At 40.9% G+C, this 6,176-nt stretch overlaps 1 long non-coding RNA gene across 1 annotated transcript in view; it reads right to left on the reverse strand.

Moving 5' to 3' along the window:
- Positions 1 to 3,921: 3,921 nt before the first annotated feature.
- The window catches only part of LOC116685862 (uncharacterized), a 19,297-nt gene continuing 17,042 nt past the window's right edge, over positions 3,922 to 6,176 (reverse strand). The window contains exons 2-3 of the long non-coding RNA XR_004331068.1: positions 4,036 to 4,039; positions 3,922 to 3,931 (exon numbers count right to left, since the gene is read on the reverse strand). This is a non-coding gene — a long non-coding RNA (uncharacterized LOC116685862). The remainder of the gene's footprint in view (positions 3,932 to 4,035; positions 4,040 to 6,176) is intronic.

Here is a 6,176-nt window from a genome sequence, read left to right on the forward strand (position 1 = left end):
CCTAAGGAATCGTTGAGCTGCACTCATGTTTTTGCTTAAAGACACACATATAAGCACATTTTTAGCAGGGAAGAAAGATATAAATGAATCCAACACTGTTATTAAAGTGAAATAAAGTTAATCCAGCAACGCTGCAGAGAATTATCTCTGCCTGAGAATTCGATCCAGCATTTCTCTCTAATATGGTAGTTATATCAAATATCAGATGAAGCACTCTCAATTGAAATCTTCCTTATGTGGACGATAATGAGTTTCCTGCTTGAATCCAATTTAAGAGCCTCTAATGGACCCATAATGTTTCCCCGCATGGCAAATTAACGGCAATGTATGAGGCTGAGGCACAGAAAAGAGACACTTTTACTCACTTCTAAATTCAGCGATTTGCCTTTTCTCCCCTGAAGAAATAACGAAAGGGGGTGGCGACCATGTCTGGGGAAAAAAAGAGCGAAGAGAAGAGGCACAATTATTATTAATATTACTCCACACACTGCTGGGTTTATTGCATACATGCACAATTTAAATATTGGCTTTCAGTCACAATATTGGATGGTTATAGCACATTAATGAAACACAGGCAGAAAAACCAGACGGGCCTCTTTTATGTGTTTTTTGGATTGTGTGCAATGATACAGTCATAAGTGACTGTTCTTTGAAGGCGCTTTCATCTGTATGGCCGGAGAAATGACTGATCCAATCTGCTCATATTGATATCTATCACAGCCAGTAACACAAGGGAGCTGAGTCCAGCACCAGTGTGTTATCAGGCTTCACACCCCATCCTGCACTTTCATTTCTACAAGATGACACGCTGTTCAGCTCAGGAGGCGGACTGCTGGGAACACCAGAGCAGATCAAAGTCTCACATCCCGTGCTCAGGTCATGCTTTTTTGTTTTGTACCTCACATTCTACTAGTATATTTAACGTACTTCCTGTTGTCTTCTGTCTCTATTGAAGGTCGGTTACTTTCCAGTCGTCTGCCTTCCTGCCTGGTGTGACGACCTGGCGGCCCCACCCTAATGTCCTGCACCTGGGTCTAATTGTCTCCCTTCGTGTCTTGTGTTTCAGTCAGTGAGTTCTGACCAGTTCTTTTTTTTTTATATTTAGACTCAGCCTTGTGATTTGCATATTGTTGCCTGCTTATTGTCCTCTATTGTACAATAAAGAGAACTTTTTTTTCCATACAAAAACTACCTCTGTCTGAACATTTTTCTCTGAACCAGTAGCATTACATAAGACTACCAGATACTAGAAGACTTTAACCAGACTTTAAAAAAACTAAAGTCTGACACCATCTCACGTCTACCGTTAAAGACTGTCATAAGGTCAAAGACTGGGGATCTTGATGGCTACTGCTAGTGTTAGCTGGCAACTTAAGGAGAAGTTTTCAGATTTTCTGTTCTGAGTAGATGCAGATGTATATCTCCAGTACCTGGAGGTCTCCGATTTTACGCCGTTGGATGACTTTTTCTTTAGCGTTCAGCTTAGCATGCGGGCATAGCAACCATTAACATTGCTGGGTCTAGCCTTTGTAATACTTCCTGTTTGCTGCTGGAAGGAGGGCACCCATTGGTTGTTGACAATGTTCACATGATTTACGTAACCATCAAGACTTGAAAATATATAATAATGAAATCAAACACGTTTGATTTTGTCTGAACGTCCAGACGAGAGAGATCGAATGAGACTGAGTTTTATGACCACCAAACAATGGGGACAAGGGGACCACTCCAACTCTAGCAAGACCCTCAGGATTTCATTCTGATATTGGAAATTAGTCTGCGACAGGGGAATCGCTTGAAAAGTTGTTTAGTGTAAGGTCGGCATTAACCTTTTATTTAAGACTTCCAAACATGTGTGCCCATGCACAGTTTTTCCTGAGCAAAGCAGGAAGTGTGCTCTGTTTTGAGCAAGACTTTATTTTACATTACAGCTACCCCCCCGTCCATCCCCCCATTAGCAGAGATCAGGGCACTTTATCTGACGGAGATATGTGCCAGTTTGAATCTATGGCCCAGACCATGGTTGCGTCCGGAGTTCCACACCAACATGCTGTGTAGTAGGCTAAAACAGTGTGTGAGTGTGTGAGAACAGTGAGGGTTTTGAGTGTGTCTAAAACCTTAGTATGAAACCAATACTGCAAACAAATACTGGACACTACACCGGCAAAAGTCTCACACAATGCAATGCGGTAGTAATGACAATTCTCATAACAGAGAAACGGACAACAACCAAGGAGCTGTGTAACGTCTCTAACGCTCTAATTTACATTTCTACATATTTAAGTCTGTGATTTGGTCACCTGTGACAGCTGGTCTAGTTAATTACATTCCGTCAGTATGTTAAGCATTAGCTGGCGTTGGTAGGGGTTGCGATGGTTCCAGGCCTCCAATTGCAAGGAGGCTCTCTGCAAGTGACATTGACAATTCCAGCTGAGGGCGTCCCAACCCATCCACACTGCTGTTTGTTTACACATGAGCCTGTTGACTGACAGTTTAACTGGTGAGAACGTAGTGCAGATGATGAGATTTCCCATTGCTCTGAACACATCAGGGTCTTTATAATCCACGGTGCTGTCCGTGGTGCTGAAGTAGACCAGGTTGTAATCATGACTCCCACCCTGGCAGTCAGTTTCATCCTGGATCTATTATATTCTCTAAACGGTATAGCTCTAGGGTGATATTAAAAATTACAGAACAAAAAGAATTGTTCCAGGGGCAGTTTGTAAGTCCTGTGTGAAAAAAACGTCCTCTGTTAACAAATCACCCACTGACACTGTCCAATTTCCAATGCCCATGAACTCCTTCGTTTTGGGCAGTTAATAGCACAAAATGCACCTGTGCCAACATTCAATGCCAACAGAGGGAGTAGTGTGCCAAGTAGCAGGGCAGAATGTAAGGGTGAATGAGAGTTTAGCTCATCCTATCTTCACAAAAAGAAAAAGTTTGTTAGGTCATGATCCAATAGTTAAGGATCGCATTCATGAATCATCATACACATGTTCCCCTAACATTGTCAACAAGGGTTTTACTAGTCTTACCCTAACCATAGTTTGCCATAACTCTGATGTTTCATAACCCAAACAAAGTGTTTTAGTTGCCTTTACATAGTAAACTAGATTCAAAAGATGGGGTTCTCATAAAGAATTGTGATTTGAAATGCAATATCCTAGAGCAGCATATATGTAATGATATAAAATCAATTACACAGATACACTTCTAGATTAAGACAACATTTGTGCAGTAGCCTGTATATCCTATAGGCAAATATGGAATTATTATGTATGTTTGAATCTCCTTTTAATACTGTATGTTGTGTAATATGGACCTGTGTCTGAAATAAAGCTTTGTTAACCCTTGTGTTGTCTTCCCGTCAACCATGAAAAAAAAATGTTTTGGTCACTTTTTTTCAACATTGTTATTGCTTTTTTTCAGTGTTTTGGGTATTTTTAATTTGTTGGGTGTTATTACCAAAGTTTTGTGTTATTTTTAATGTTGAAATTTTCAGCTTATTTCGACAGCCCAAAAAAACAACCAAAACAACTAAAAACGGGTCAATTTGACCCAAGGACAACCTGAGGGTTAATTCCACCAGTTCAATCCACTGATCTTTGCAGGTACAATTACGTTACTGCAGGCACAATGGTAATTAGATTAGAGCCCTTAGTTATTTTTCAATTGAAGCTGGTAATTCTCAATAATACATAGTGTATATGCCTGAAATCTGGCGTTGCATTGGCTCTCTATGCGGGAAAATGTAATGTGAATTAATGTAATAAAGACTTCATCAAACTTTTTGCTATCCATCTCTGACATTGTACACTTTAAACTCATGACATGTTATCAGGATAGAGAGGGTCACATCTGGTGATCAGAACCAGTGGTTCTTTACTGTTGGCCGCAGAAAGTCCTCTTTAGAAAATTTGCTCAAATGCTCCTGATAAGATCCAACCCTTATCTGTTCAGGCTTGCAAATAAAGCCTGTAAATCCAGGGCTGTGTCCATGATAATTCAACATATTCAATGGTGATAAATGACAACTCTGGCTGTAGCACTAATGGTTGTATAGGGCTGATGGGGAGTGGCATATTGGTTACCACTAACAGCCCAATATAACATGATAAATCGGATGAATTGAGAAGGCAAGCCAATTAGATATTCATGCTCAAACAAAATGGATGTGCTCCCTTTTAATGAGACAACAGAAGTGTGTGTGTGTGTGTGTGTGTGTGTGAGAGGTGGGGGAAGGTTGGAGGATGGAGAGTGAGAGAGGATGAGGAGAAGCAGGAATATCAGCTGCTGTAGGTGCAAACAAGCTGAGGTGTGAGAATGAACTTTTTTTTTCTTCTTTTCGGACAAGCACAAGAAAGACAGGAAAGAGATTATTGGCATGACCAAAACAATCAGCGGAAATGGAAGGGAAAGCATGGGGAAAAGAGATGAACGAAAGAGAAAATATAAGAGTAAAAAGTCGGAGTCAGCTGGGCTCCTCTGCTTTCCCCGTGCAGTGCAGCTGCTTCTTACCTCTAATAATGCTGTCCCATTAATAGCACTTGCCAGGCTGACACAACACTAATTACTGAGAGAGAAACTGGAGGTGGGAGAGCAGGAGTCTCTAGAAATACCCCCCCCCCAAACAGAACCCTTGCACAAACAGACATGCATTGAGCAACACACTGCAAATTACCAGAGCTGTAACTGCATGTATAACTCTTGTGTCCAACTGTAAGACACTTGGAAGTCAACTGTGTTAAAAAACCAACATCGTAGCTACATTAAATCTTTTGGGATGGCAACGTCCTCCAACGTCCAATGACTTGGTAACACTTTATAATAAGATTATATGCAATATCATGAATTGACGCATGACTTCATGCATGAAAAGCATGGATTCATCCATGTAGTACTTCATGAACTATCAGTAATGTACAAGGAGTAATATATCAGAGTATCTCATGCATGACTTAATGCAGGAACCACACGTTAATCAATGCATCAATGAAGGGATTTAAATCATCATGATTTCTGAATTATTAATGATCATTGTTCATGTCTTTTTCATTGGTGGATCTGTAGTTAAAGTGACAGGAATGTTAACGGCCCCCGGAGGATGGATCCTAATGACTGCGGTGACCCCGGTGACCCCCCCCCCCCCCCCCCCCCCCCCCCCCCCCGAAGGATTGGCATGGGATGTGGTTCCCCGTCTAGTCTCAGCTGTACCTGTATGCCATTTAGCGCTAATTAGCAAATGCTGCATGTTCACATGCTAAATTAACATGGTGGACATTATGACTGCGAATCCTTAGTGTGTTAACAATTGAGACCAGGTAGATAAAGTCAGTGTTACAGTTACACATGCCAAACTCCTGACTCAAAATCAATGTTGCAGCTGTGCAACATCTGGCTCTCCATTGCAATAATAACATAACTTCTTAAACTGCAGAGAGAGCCCGGCCTTTATCCTTCTTCCCCCTGTTTAATGAGTCTGAAATCTTCTTGTTTTTAGAATAGCTCCACTCTACTTTGCTGTTAATGCAATCACAACACCTCCTTAATTTTATGTGTATTTCCTTTAGTAAGGGACAGTGCACATGAATTAACATGAACATTTGAGTGCAACATAAAAATAAGCCAGATTTAGCCACACAGCCTAATTTTCATTTGCAGTGGCTACATGATGTTTGCGTGTTGTCAGCATATTGTACATTCCTACAATAGTATTTTAGGATTGAGCAATATTTTTCACGCTGGCTGTGACCAAATGGGTGGTACGCTGGCACCACAATTGCACATTTTGGAAGAGGAAAAATAGAGAAGATGCTTTTCTTTTCTTAATACGTATATACAGCAACATTTTTACAATAATAAGCAATGATTTGCAGTACTCTGACAGTACCTCTGTTCAGTAAAATCAGTATTTGTTACACAGGGGAGGTGGGAGGGGGGTCTTCACTCTAGGGCTACCCATATGTATAGTCATGGCATTATTTAAATGGACATGCATGCAACACGGTACATGCACACAACCATAATTCATATGCATATCTATGCAGAGACAAAGCAACAACACAGGAGAAGAAGAAAACCTTAGCATATTTCATTCCACCAGTTGGGTGATCATCAGTTGACATCAATTTATTTTATTTGACAATAAATCAATCCTGGGACCCCCCCCCCCC

Source organism: Etheostoma spectabile, unplaced genomic scaffold, assembly GCF_008692095.1.
Source record: "Etheostoma spectabile isolate EspeVRDwgs_2016 unplaced genomic scaffold, UIUC_Espe_1.0 scaffold272, whole genome shotgun sequence".
NCBI classification, from domain to species: domain Eukaryota; kingdom Metazoa; phylum Chordata; class Actinopteri; order Perciformes; family Percidae; genus Etheostoma; species Etheostoma spectabile.